Source organism: Triticum urartu, chromosome 5A, assembly GCF_056163025.1.
Source record: "Triticum urartu cultivar PI428250 chromosome 5A, HENAU_Tu73, whole genome shotgun sequence".
Classification (NCBI taxonomy): domain Eukaryota; kingdom Viridiplantae; phylum Streptophyta; class Magnoliopsida; order Poales; family Poaceae; genus Triticum; species Triticum urartu.
The window spans coordinates 680,890,260-680,904,772 of NC_141877.1; the positions used below are offsets into that span (position 1 = coordinate 680,890,260).

Below are 14,513 nucleotides of genomic sequence, written 5' to 3' on the forward strand. Positions count from 1 at the left end.
ACATTTGTAGATTTTTTTTTACTACAAATGTCATATTGCAGAATTTTTTGCAATAATCAGGATTATTAGAGAGAAAGCCGCAATCTTTGGCCCAGCAATTAAACTTGTCTCTCTTGGGAAAGGAAATGAATGGAGGAAGAGGAAACGAAACGAAACGAACGCCGCACACTGCTCTCGATTTTCATATTAGAGACAGACACAGATTTGTGGCCTCGCTCAACCCTCTGACCTCGCCGCCCCGTCTCCCTCTGACCTCGCCGCCGGCCCCGACGCAGGGGCTCTCTCCGCCATGGCCACCCTCTCCCCTCTCCTCTCCTCTCCTCTCCTCATCACAAGAGAAGAGAAGAGAAGAGAAGAGAAGAGGGAGGGAGATCGTCCCAGCAGTTCAGGCGGCGGCCATGGCCATGGCGCGCCCGGATCCTCTTCGACCTGGAACTCAATCCTCTGCTCGAGCTGCTCCCGGCGACCACTCCGTCGGATACATAGCATTAACAGGTCGACACTACTTACTCTTATCTCCCTGTGTGCGATTATGTTTTACATATGGGCTTTTTGCGGTTTGTTCGATTGAAAAATAAAATGTTCCAAGATCATGTCGTTGTCTAATTATAACCTCGATCTGTTTGTCCTTGTCTGCATTTTTCTCTCATTGTTCATGTGTTATGATGACACTCGAATAAGATGATGAAGAGCTCTCATTGTTCACGTATTATGATTACACTCGATCTGTTTTTCTCTCATCTGTTTGTAGGGAACTCTCATCTCAATCTTTTTTCTCAATGTCCATTTGATCTAATATACGATCTTTCAATTTAATTTGATGCATTCGATGCTAGAGTTGAATGAGCCTGCTGATTCCAAGTTCATGATTTCGATTGTCACAAACCAACTGTATTATTGTCCTGCTTGTTTGTGATTTTCAGGAATCAGATTTTTTTTTAACACCACTCTTTTCTCTTCAGTTCTTGTGCATTTGAACATTAGTAAAAAGGTTTATGACTTGTGAAGTTATGTTGCTACAAGAAAATCATATTACAGGTGCTTTAACCAAAAGAATATATTACACACGCTATACATGTTACAGTTATGCTTTTTATTTATTTTTGTACTCAAAGATATATTGTACAATTGTACTGAACTTAGAAGATTTCGGAAGATAAAGCTAAACTTGAATGCTGAATACTAAAGAAAAATACAATAATATAGCCAGACCTAAACAATTTGGTTCTGCATTGGAGTAAAATTTGTTTTGGACCCAGCTCATCACTTCTCCATAGAGTCAAAGCAGGGTTAAAAACTAGTATGCAGGTCAGGACGAACAAGGTATTCATCAAGAATAAAGATGTTGTAATTAGGCAATATGCCGAGCAAATGATGATTCCATGTGATTCTTCTGATGTATGTTCCAAAATCAAGCTTTTTTAAACTAACATTCAGCCGGTCGCAAATCAGTTACCTGTTTCTGTGCTTCTTCCACTGAAGTTTGGTATCATAAATTGAAAAAAAAAACTTAATCTAACAGCGCTGTCTTGCTTGGTAATTAGGTACGAACACCTGAGACAGATTCGAGATGCGGGTGCACCAGAGGTTATCGGCCTCGTCAACTCCTCGGACATTGTCAAACTGATCACCATTGAGAGGTTGAGGTGACCAACAGCGACTAGTAGTCATCGTGAAGGGAACCAAGGACATGCAGCAGTTAGTGATGTACCTCCTGTTTGCAAAATCATGGACGTCCAGAAAGAGTGCCCGAAACCAAGGTACGTGTGGTATGTCTTTGGTGAATTTGTCGTCCTATCACTACTGAAGCTGACTGGCAATGCTTATGTTCGTTTGTAATTGTGTTAGACGATAGAATTGTGAACTGAATGTTCCTTGGTTTGCATTCTTGCACTAAGAAACCTGATTCCCTGAAAGTATCTCTCCTCCCTCGGGATTCGATCAATTATTGTAGCCATGTGACAATGCTTCTTGTAAATTTGCAGACCAATCTGTCTTTTAGCTTTCCTAGAAAAGAGAATAGCAGATTTCTTACTACACATTGATGCCCAATGAGTCAGTATACAATTTTATGATGGGAACATATTAGTATTTTTCGCATTTGTGGTGATAGTTTTAGAGTAGGTCTGTCCCATAGTCCTAGCACTACAATTAAACGTAACTTTTAGAAAAGGTTCAGTCAGTAGTCAGAGTTGTCTTGATAGTTTTACTGTTGAATCAGTAATGTGCACCACATTAGGCGAGGCGTGAGAAAAACTGAAACTTTCTTGAGAGATGTGCACCTCACAAGGATTCCTTCGGTGAATTGTTCTAGTTGCTTCTCCTGCAAATTTGAGCACCAACCCCTCTAGATTTCTTGATTGAAAAAAAGAATAGCAGATTTCTTACTACTATAAACATTGAGGATGCCCAATGATGAGTCGGTATACAAATTTTATCATGGCAACCTATGAAGTACAGCAGTATTTTTCGCGTCTCTGGTGATAGTTTTTTACACTATTAGTAGTCTCACTGTTGGTCACGAAACATAGTTTTTTCTTTCTTAGCAAAAGGGTTGCTCGCATCTCCATTATCACTGGTGGTTTTTTTCTTCTATCTATTCGAATCAGAAAATGAATTAGATTCAAAAACCACCATCCAACAAGAAAATCTATGCTAGATCCCTACAATCCTACATCCGTACAACTAGCGCGCCCATATGAAACTGATGCTCATTTACTTAGTGATATATTTTATTCTAAAATAAAAATCAGAGGCCAAAATGCAAGATAGAAGTTAATGGCATAAGTACATTATGTTGAATGAAATGTGTGTTAAATTACATGAAACTCATATTTGCTCAGATTACGTGTACGCAAACATTCTGGTTGGGCCAGTACATGAGTAGAAATACCTCATAAATATGTGAAGAAAATGAATCAGATTCAAAAACCATCATCCAAAATGCAAAAAAAATCTATGCTAGATCCCTACAATTAGCACTCCCATATGAAGTTGATGTTCATCTACTTAACAAGAAAAACCCCAATGACATTAAAAAACAGAGCACTTGAAGGAAAAATACATCTGATAAAACAAAGTAAACAGAATAGTACCTTAGAGAGCTCGTCGATGATATCCTCTTCGAAGTCGCTGCCCTTCCTGGGATCCACAGCCTCGTCGAAGTCTACCTCGTTCGCTTCGTAGAACTCCTCCTTGGTTTTGTTATAGAGCTCGCGCTTCATCCTTGCCTTCTCCTCGTCCAGATCTTCCCCAACCTTCTCCTGCACAGGCTCGCCGACGGGTACCGCGACGGCTGCGATGGCAACGGAAGGAGGCACAACAGTTGCTGCATCGCCAGCCGTCGACGCTACGGCGGACTCAGCATCAATCAGACCACCATTGAGAGGTTGAGGTGACCATCAGCGACTAGTAGTCGTCATGCGGGGAACCCAGGACATGCAGCTGTTAGTAATGGGACCTTTTAGGATGCGAACAAAGGTGGTCGACATCACCACCAGGAAGTCCCCCCTGTAGCGCAGACAAGGTGACCTCCCTCGCCTTTGGTCGATCACATTTACTTGGTTGATCCCTACCAATATTGTGTCGTATATCTTTGGTGATTTTGTCGTCCCATCACTACTGAAGCTGAGTTGAAATGCTTATAACAAGGTCACGTTTGTAATTGTGTTAGATCATAGAATTATGAACTGAATGTTCCATGGTTTCATTCTTGCCTCAAGAAACATGATTGCAGTTCAGTTGAAATGCTTAGAGAAGACCCCTGTTCGCATGTGTCAGAACAGGATTGTGAACTAACAGTTCCCTGGTTTGCTCTAAGAAGCCCATTTGTAGGTTTCGTAATATTGTGTATGATCTAGTTATGGATTAAGTTCATGACCATACGCTGATAAGGGTATGGAAAATCGGATCGTGTTTCTTCGAGAAGAATCATCTGTCTTAGAAAAGACCCATTTTCGTAATCATGTCAGATCATTTGATTGTGAACTATAGTTCATTGGTTTGTGTTAAGAAGCCCATTTGTTAAACAATGGCTGGTCTTAGCTAATGATAGTATCTTGGCTTTCATTTAGAAGCTTGTTTGTTAAAGAACAATCAATCTTAGCTACAGGACCTACCAGTCGTTGTATTGACAGTATTTTTTAAAAAACACTAATAACTCTTCCGTTTGTACAAAAACAACATCTCGTATGTTGTGAGCTATGGACTTAATGATTCTCATATCAGTAGGATATGCACAAGATGTTGCAAATGCTCAGAATTAAACTTCCCGAATTCTGCCATATTAAGGCACTTGGTTGTGTAACCAAGAGCCCACTTGTGGTTCCAGTAATATTTTATTGTTATGTAGGATGGTTTCGACTTACTATTGTGTGCAGATTAGCACCATGTAATCATGTCAAACCATTGGATTGTTAACTAAAATTTCCCTGCACTACTAGGGAAAAGCCTAGCAGTAGTGCGGCGCTACAGCTAAAGGTTAGCGGTAGCGTGTGCTGACACGCGCTACTGCTATATGTACTTAGTAGTAGCGCATGTTGGAACCGGCGCTACTAGTAATTACTAGTAGCGCGTCTCAGAGCCGCGCTACTACTATTCAGTATTCTATTTTTTATTTTATGTCGTTATTCATACACCTTTATACAAGTTTTCATACAATAGCAATTTAGAGATTGTTTTTACATCATGATGAGTTATTAGGATCACTTAGGATCCATCCACTTGAAACTAATCCGCGGTTCTTTCACCCAATGATATAATAACTCATCATCATGATCATCATCATATTAATATAAAAACTCTTACATCATATCATCACCACCAACGCTGGCTAATAATCATCATAGTCATTACCACTATTTAATCATCATAGTCATAGTGTAGCTATCTAATCACCACCAACACTAGCTAGCTAATAATAATCATCATAGTCATTACCACCAACACTAGCTATTTAATCATCATAGTCATAGTGTAGCACATCATCTTCAAACTTATTATAGGCAGCTAATCATTCCTACTGCTCTCTCTTAGGTAAAATAGCATAGAACGTGTGTAGCACTCCTGCTTCATCATATTGCAGCATGCAGATGAACCTGTCTCCTAATCTTGGACTGCGCTTCTGATTGCTGCCCCTAGTACTTCTCTGCGATCATTCATGATTCTGCTCCAGTCTTTCACAGTTAAGCATTCCTCAGTTTTAGAAATCCTGAATGCACTCATGTGCAATGTAGAATGTCTTGCTCGTAAGCTAATCATTATCATGCGACATTTAGTCTCGATCAAATGCGGCATAACTATCATCGGGAGTCCCTGTTGAAGAACATCGTACAGTAACATACTTAGCAATGAAGTTTAGCTTAAAAAATAATGTATGCAAAAGATGCATTGAGGACAAATAGTAAAAATCTTAACATCTTTCCTAAATAGATGTCACCGTAGTTCAATACGAACACTATTGGTCGCATGTTTTGAGTACTGAGATTTTTAAGTCCAGGAAAATAATTTGTCTTGACACCATCAAGATCCTGAAGCCATGAAACATAATGACTTATGCCCTCGCAGTTTAGTTCATCCCCGAGACAATGGACGGTCATGTCTAACAAGCGACAGACATGTTTGCTTGAATGGAAATAAGCTGTCAATAGAAATTAGTTGTCAACTATTTTTGAATAAACAATATCGAAGACATAAATATGGTTGAGAAAATCACATAATGGTAGAACTGGAGGCGTCTGCACATCGACCCAGATGTCTCTATTACCTTCAATATCATCTTCCGGACGAATATCAAAGGTGATAACCATATCAGGATCAAATGCATAAGTCTTGCATAGTGCTTGCCAAGTTTTGCATTCAAAATAGGTGTATGTGTCTGTATTGTATAATTTTGCGTTGAAAGTATAACCATGCTCGGTCTTTAAGTAAATTCTATTTACCTCCATAGTTTTCATAGGACTGAAACCTATCTTATCCAAGACAAAAACTCTTGCATGGCAGGGGATATGCTAGTAGAATAGTAAAAAAATATTAGTTGAAGCAAATGAAGCAGAAATCATGCTTAATTACGAAAAAAGACTTGTTGTTGTGACTTACTATATCCACTAACAAGTTCTCGTCCAGCTTGATGCTGAAGCGCCAATAATCAACTAGGAAGATTCTGTCGCACAGGCCGCGCTCGTCGTCACAGTATTCGCAAATACCAAAATCCTTTTCGTCGTCATACATTTCCTATGTTCATAGTTGAAACATTAATTGAAAATCGATCGAAGGCAACTATCAGGAAACTCAACACACAAATTTGGGGCACTCAATAGTTCCTACATATTTTAGCACAAGTTATGCTTAGATTCACGAAAAAATCCGGCATGACCTTTGGTAAAATAGCACATATCGAGCGCCTGAAATTTGCCGGAACGGAAATGAATTAACACTCCGGCAAAACATAGGCCACTCGGATTTTCCCAGCGATACAAAGATGTTCATACACATACAATGATGCTTAAACTTGTCCGGTAAGGCCTTCCGTACCCGTTTTTTTGTCCTACAGCCCGAGCAGATGCACAAGACCTCGTCCAATGTTGTGTAGGATGAAAGATTTTCACCAATCAAAGCCATATGCCACCTACCGCCCTACAAAAAATCCCCATTACTTGGCCTTTTGCGGTCTGGGGGCTTGACATGGTCGGACCCCCTTAAAGGGGGAAGCCATAAGAAAAAATACCTGCTGGTCATGGTGGATAAATTCACTAAGTGGATAGAGGCTAAACCAGTTAAAACGGTCGAAGCCGGACCAGTGATAGATTTCATATCTGGTGTCGTACACCGTTATGGTGTCCCACACAGCATCATTACTGATAACGCTCTAACTTCACAGCCGACGAGGTAAAAACTTGGTGTGTGTTAATCTGGGCATCAAGCTCGATTATGCCTCCGTCTTTGAACCTCAAACAAAACGGTCAAGTCGAACGGGCTAATGGCTTGATAAGGAGTGGCATTAAACCCATACTAGTGTGATCCTTAAAGGAGTCAGATAAACACTGGGTTGAGGAGCTCGACTCCGTACTCTGGGGGCTGCGGACCACGCCCAACCGCACGATCGGATACACACCATTTTTAATGGTGTACGGCGCAGAGGTCGTCTTGCTCGTTGATATTATTCACGACTCACCTCAAGTACGCATGTACGAAGAGAGAGAGGCCAAGCTCGATCGTCAAGATGACTTAGACGGCCTGGAGGAGCAGCGCGATGTCGCAAAAGCTCATTCAGCATTCTACCAACAACAAGCTTGAAGATACCAATGCAGAGAATTGCGGGCCAAGACTTATAATGTCGGTGAACTCGTTCTACGCCTACCAGAGAAAAAAAGGAAAAGCTCAAACCCAAATGGGAGGGTCCCTTCATTATAGATGAAGTTCTCACTTGAGGACCCTATCGCCATCGTAATACATCGGACAATCGCCTAGAGCCAAACCCATGGAACGCTGCCAGACTCTGAAGATTCTACGCCTAAGTCCGGAATCATTGTTCGTTACCTTTTTCCTCTTTTCTCTCTTTCTTCTTTTCGTTTTTATACGACTTCTAGCCCGTGTTCGGATAAACCGCACACTTAAGGGGTATACATCCTTAAATGTACATCCCCTAATACCTGGGGGCTTCTAGTCACAGAAGCTTATTATTATTTTTTGAGCATCAAGCTCACCGTATATGTGTCGTCTTCTCATATATGTCTTTTCTTCGTCATTATACGCACCTTTATGACTTAAGTTTTTGCCAAGCTGGGTTGTCTGGCTCCTGTGCTTATGCCCTACGTTGCCGCTTGTTTGGCTAGGGCATAAAGGGAGAACCTCTGCGATTGTTACAGCCGGGTTATCCGAGCGTGCACCTCAGACGTGTGAAGCCGAAAGTTAGCGTTCTTAAGGGAATAATAGGTCGGCGGACAAAAGATGAACTGCCCTCATTGCGATACAAGCCCCCAAAATACAATGTGTAGTGTGATTTTTAGCATCACAGCTCATGCACAACAACGCATGCTGGCCCAGGGAGAGGAACCCTTAACGGAACTATTCTCTCTGGAAGATGTTTCTTACGATCAAATGTAATATAACATAACTCCCCGAATACAACTTGTCTATTCAAGCAACTATGACCGGACTGCCCGGTTTCCAAACATACTTCGGGGTTTACCGTCGGTACAGTATTCAGAAACACTCCAAACTTTGGATTTTGGAGGTTAAAGCGGAAGGTCTACCATGACAATCGTTTTATAATTCGGCTGGAGTTACGTTTGTCGATAGAAGTACATTACTACTTGGACTCGAAAACTTCCTCTTCCTTTAGACCATCTAATAAGTTTTCTAGCTTACAATCCTGTTGCGAAAACTTGGCGGCTATCCTTACTTGGTCATATACTAAGCTAACAGGAATTTCCTGTCCATCTGGTCCCTGAGGCCTGACCCGGGCCATATGATTTGGATCAAGTCCGGTGTACCATGTTTTCACCGTGGCCCAGGCCTCTCGTGCGCCTTCTCGGCATGCGGATATCTTCCATAGTTCAAAATGGCGAAGAGCTCCCTTGAATAAATTCACGTGTTCCTCCATACTTCCTGGAGGAGACTCGGTCGGCCATAAAGCTTTAGCAATGTTCCTCATTGCCTTCCATGCTCGCTCATGCACTTTGGGCAACTCTTGTAGCAGATCACCTTGAAATCCGGACACCTCTCCTTCGGGCTGCCCAGTCAGCACACCTATAGAAATAAAGTTGCTCAAACTTCCCATTAGGGGACTATATGGAAGTGAGGTTAAAAAGCATACCGAATATGCCACCTTTCAGCTTTCTTTTCTCTTTCAAGGCATCCGTCAGTTGGGCTCATATGTCCTTCAGCTCCTTTGCCTGCTTGATGTTCGCATCTTGCAGCTTGTTCTTCTCATCCCTGGTCCGCGTTAGTATACGCTGACCAGCGGCCTCTTGCCTTTCGGCATGTTGTTTATCCGCTTGCGCGGCCTTCAGTCTCTCTTCCAGCTGATTAGGCGATCCTTCCGTCGTGAATACATTAGTGTTTCTTTCAAAAAAAACATGGCTGGCACATGATTATATTTTCCGGACAGTAGCGGACATTACCAGTCGGTGCCTCCTTGGACTTCGCCAGTTCGGCAGTGACAATTGTTAGCTGGGTCCGGCATTTTTCCAGCTCCTGAGACAGCATGTTGTTCTTCTCCGTGAGTACCTGATTATGCAACGATCCTTAATCAGTCGCGTCAACTGCTTTAAGTCTCGGGGGCTACTGACACATGATCTTACCCACATATCCTTTGAAAGCTGGTGAGTGGCTCCAGCGAGCCCATCCCGAGCAGCTCGGATATAGGCATCCGCTGAGCTGAAGGCATTAAATGCCTCTTCGGTGAAAGTTGGGTCGCGCATAGCTGCCCTCCGGTGCCGATGGTTCATCACACTCTCCACTTCGGAGTTGGTAATGGATACATCATCCGAATCCTCAGGGAGAGGACAACCCGGCATTTCACCGGTATCAACCCTAGCCCTTGGAACAGGGTGATGCATGACCAGCAAGGCCTCCGGATACAGTCCGGCGTATGCTTTTCCTAAAAAATGTGGCACAACGGAAAACGTCACAATTCGGTATATCTGCCAAGGGCATATTAAGAACCATACCTTTTTGATGAAGGTTGGGGATCAGCAGTATCGCCGTCCGCCTTTCTTTTTGAAGATCCGCCCTGCACAGGCGTCGCCTTCTTAAGGGACATTTCTGATGCGGCGTGGCAAGACGAGCGCCTCCCCTTTGGACCACGAGACAGTGCGGTGGGTGAGGCGTGATGAGAAAACTCTTTTGGAGGAGACGTCCCCTGGGTACTTACGTGGGAGGAGGGGAGAAGGCCGGGATAATCGGCTATGATGGCCACTTTTGTGCCGTCGTAGCTCGCCTGATAAAAGACCCCTCCTTGAGCTCTATGAATATATCCGGATCCTCTTCAAATCCAGGATCCAGGTCCCGAACATGGTCCTCTGGCTACGGGAGAGGGCTATAGATCCCCGCGACAAGCTTCCCCCATTCCTGTTAAACATAGTCGAATTAAGTTCAATTAGGTGCGACTCAGGAAGAGGATTGAGTAAGGTTACGAAGCGAAAGCTCACCCAGCTAGGGGGGTTGTACATGGCAAGGCCCTCTCGGCACTTAAGGCGAGTAAAATCTTCTTTCTCCCCTTTATAAAGATCAGCCAACATGGCGGCAAAGTTGTCCAGAGCCTTGCGCCCGCAGTGTGATGCATCATCTTCCCCATTGTAATGCCACATGGGGAGTCCTCTGGATTGGAGTGGCTGAACGCCTCGCGTTATTGAAATCGACATTACCTCAATTATGGATAGTCCGGATTGGGCGAGTATCTTTGCTCATTAGCTTCTTAATCTCCGCACTGTCCTCCTCTTCGATGCTCCGGGGACGCCAGCTGTGGCATTTCTTTAACGGAGCATTGTAAAACTCGGGTAGGCCCCGTCGGATTGGGTCTGGGAGACCTACATCTTCAATATAAAATCACTCTGAGGGTGTAACACCCCGGTGTAATCATGCTACAGTAACCCCTGGGATTAAGCTAATCATTTTTTCTAAACAAGTGTTTGGTCATCATTGTCCTCTATCTCTTTCATTATTCCAGTTTCTGATTCAAAATCAAATCCTAAGTGATTTTCAAAAATGCTCAAACATGAAAACTAAATTGTTCATCATGTGTAAAATATTCTCCTGGTAATATTGGTGGTGATCTAACATTTTTAAAAAATGCCTATGTGGCCTAAAATAGATAAAACAGAAAAGCTTTAAAAAAGAAAAAAGAGATAAAAGGGAGAGGAAAGAGAAACCCCCCTCCCTGGGCCGAACCCAACTGGGCCGGCCCACCTACCCACCCGAGCCAGCCCAGTTGTCCCTCGCACCGGTCTCCCCCCCACCCCCCGCCCTGTTCCTCGGTCTACGACCGCTACAGGGGCTCGTCGCCACCCGACCACCTCGCCGGCGACGATAGGGAATAAGGCCGCCCCGACGCCTCGGCCTCCACCCATCTCTCCCACTTGCTCCATCTCTCTCTCTGCCTCTCCCTCTCCCCACCAGTTCACCGCTCGCTTCCTCTCCCCCGGTTCTCCATCCACGCCCGAGCGCGGTCGCCGCCATCCTTCGTCGTTGTCGCGGCCACCGGCCACCCCGCGCCTCGCCAGCACGTCCATGAGGCGTGCCGTCCTCGGCTACAGCCTCTGCACCAACCGGAGCGAGAAGGGAGCCACCACCGCGATCCCGACGACCCCTTCTTCCTCTTGTGGCTGTCTTCGTCTCCGGCGCCGATTCGCCGCCGTTGGTCCTCCCCGAGCCCGCTAACGCACACCTATAGTCTCACGGTGAGCAGCCGCATCGCCTCCCCCTCTCTCCAGCCTCTTCCCGTAGCTGCAGCCGCCGCTTTTGCCGCGCCCGAACACCTCGCCGCCGATGAGCTCGTGGCCGTCGCCATAGCCGCTGTCACGCTCGCCTGACCACAGCATCGTGCTCCTGGTGCCCCCAGGAGCACAACGAACCCGCGCACGCGCTCCGCCGAGCTCCGTAGCGCCGTTTCCGTCGAGGTCCCGTACGCGCCGCTGCCGTAGCTCGTCGCCGGCCTCGTTTCCGGCCACCTTCGACCAAATAACCACCACAGTTCGACGCAGCTAGCTCCGCTCGTTCGAACGTGCCCTCTCGTGCGTGAAACAGCCACCTGTAGACGAAACCCGACGCCGTCCCATGCCTCCGCTGTGTCTGAAGGTCGCCGGTGTTGAGCCGCCGCCCGCCGCCGACGTGGCTAGGTGGGCCCCACCCCTGGGTCACTGCCCGTGGCCCCCTGGCCCCAGTTGACCACGTTGACCGTGGTCAACTGTGCTGCCTGAGCACGCAGAGTCATTGGCATGTGGGCCCCTTTGTTAATTAGGCTAATTAAACGTTTTTATAAATAAAAATAATTCGTTAAACTAAATAGTCATTGACTAATGGGGCCCACACCTCTAACTAGTACTGTTAGTCATTTTAATCCACTGTTAGTGCCACAGTCGCTGAGATGTGGGACCCACTGGTTAGTTTGACCTGGTCAGCCGTCCTGTTGACTGCTGATGTCACACTGATGTCATGCTGACATCTTTTTCTCTTTTCTGTTAATTTAATAATTCCATAATATTGCTTTAATCTTTGAAAAATCATAGAAAATAATCCGTAACTCCGATGAAAATGTTTTCTACATGAAAGTTGCTCAGAAAAATCCAACGAATTCGAATACGCAGTCAGTTCATCTGTCACATGCCCCTAGCATGCTGAACATGGAACTTTCCCCCTCTTTTCCTCTGTCCGGAATCCAACTAACGTTGGGAATTCATCCTCAGATGTTTATCCCCTCCGTCTGCAACGTGTAGTACTACGTTAGGGGAACCCTAGCTCTGCCTATCATCATGTTATGCCTTGTGATGCATTGTTTGATCTGTATTTACTGCTTCTTCCCCCTCTTCTCTCTGGTAGACCCCGAGACCGATGCCGCCCCTGTGATCGACTACATCGACGACGACCCCTCCTTGCCAGAGCAACCAGGCAAGCAAACCCTCCTTGAGCATTCCGATATCGCCCATTTATTTCCCTCTCATGCTTGCATTAGAACTGCTACTGCTTTCTGTATGATCCTACTCTGATGCATAGCCTGTTGTTGTTACCTGCTTTCATACCTTACCTGCTTATCCTAAACTACTTAGTATAGGTTGGTTAGTGATCCATCAGTGACCCCCCACCTTGTCCCAGTTGCCCCGCTTTATGTTTGATGACTCGATCAATGTGATCGACGTCCAGGCCCCGACACCGCACATCACCCCCCCCCCTTAGTTGTACGACTCTGTAGAGTAACCATCGAGTGCTGCATGCTCCTAATCCACTACGGTTTGGATATTTGATCCGAGGGGCCTCTGGCCTGATAGCACTAACCATCATGTGGGCATAGTATGGGCGTTCTGCGTCCTATACATCAGCCGAAGCTTAATATACGCCAGCGACTAAGCAGCGCGCGCCGGGTTGGACTGCGTAAGCTCCTGCCTTGTTGAAGGAGGTAGCTAGGTCTGCTCACCGGCCGCGTACACAACGTGCAAGAGTTCCCGGGAAGATGGCCCATGACCCCTGGGGGCATAGGCTTAGTCCGGCGTGCTGACCTCTCTATTAAGCCTAGGTCGGGTTCCGGCGTATTGTTTGGCCGAGGCCGAGCATGACCTAGGAAAGTGTGTTCGGCCAGAGTTAATCGAGCGTGATGGGTAAGTTGGTGCACCCCTGCAGGGAAGAAAACATCTATATCGATAGCCTATCCTACGGTAACGGACACTTGGAGTTGTATCCCGATCGATACAACTAGAACTGGATACTTGTGTTGAGAACTGGGTGGTGATGAGAATTGGATTGTGATGACACTTGGATAGTATGGCTCTGGGATTGCTTTCTCGCTGGGAGTCGAGAAAGGATCTCTGGCCGAGGTTGATAACACTACTACTTTACATTATGGTGATCTGTACTCTTCTATATGCTGCAAGATGCTTGAAGATGCTTGAAGACGCTAGTCTTCGATAGGCTAGGCTTTCCACTTCTCTTCTGGCATTCTGCAGTTTAGTCCACAGATACAGCCCATTTCCTTTGATACAGATGCATACTTAGTTTAGATCTGATGTAAGTCTTGCAAGTACTTTGGATGAGTACTCACGGTTACTTTGCTACTTCTTTTTTCCCCATACCCGATTATTGCGACCAGATGACGGATCCCAGGAGCCAGACGACGCCACTGATGACTACTACTACCCGGAGGATGCCTACTACTACGTGAAGACCGCAGACGACTAGGAGTAGTTAGGAGGCTCCCAGGCAGGAGGCCTTTCCTTTTCGATCGTTGTTGCTTTTGTGCTAGCCTTCTTAAGGCAAACTTGTCTAACTTATGTCTGTACTTAGATATTGTTACTTCCGCTGACTCTTGTGTATTCGAGCTTATGTATTCGAGTCCTCGATGCCCCTGGCTTGTAATATAAAGCTTTTATTATTTTAATTTGTGTCTAGAGTGTTGTGATATCTTCCCGTGAGTCCTTGATTTTGATCGTACACACTTGTGTGTATGATTAGTGTACGATTGAATCGAGGGCGTCACAAGTTGGTATCAGAGCCGACTGCCTGTAGGTAGCCCCCTTCCCAACTCCTTGGCCGAAGTTGAGTCTAGTCACTGAAAAACTTTTACTAACATTGGCTGTGTGTGTTACGAGCCCACGTCGCCATATGGGTGGTGTTAGGATCTTTTATTCCTCGTCTATACTCTGGGACTCCGATCTCTCTACTATTTAGGTTAAAATGGTTTTACTAACTCTAACATTAGGATCTCGTGACCACATTCACCCCAAAGCTGGATAAGCCATAGTTTTTCTTTAGATTAGTATTCTTGTTAGTACGCACACTGTCGTGATAACAACGAAGTGGTATCC

At 45.2% G+C, this 14,513-nt stretch overlaps 1 long non-coding RNA gene across 1 annotated transcript; it reads left to right on the top strand.

Annotated features, from left to right (window-relative positions):
- The first annotated feature begins 237 nt into the window (after window positions 1-237).
- LOC147974108 (uncharacterized) lies at window positions 238-14,033 on the top strand. The gene is made up of 3 exons (XR_015603093.1): window positions 238-495; window positions 1,545-1,760; window positions 13,799-14,033. It is a non-coding gene; the product is annotated as an uncharacterized LOC147974108 (long non-coding RNA).
- The last annotated feature ends 480 nt before the right edge of the window (window positions 14,034-14,513 follow it).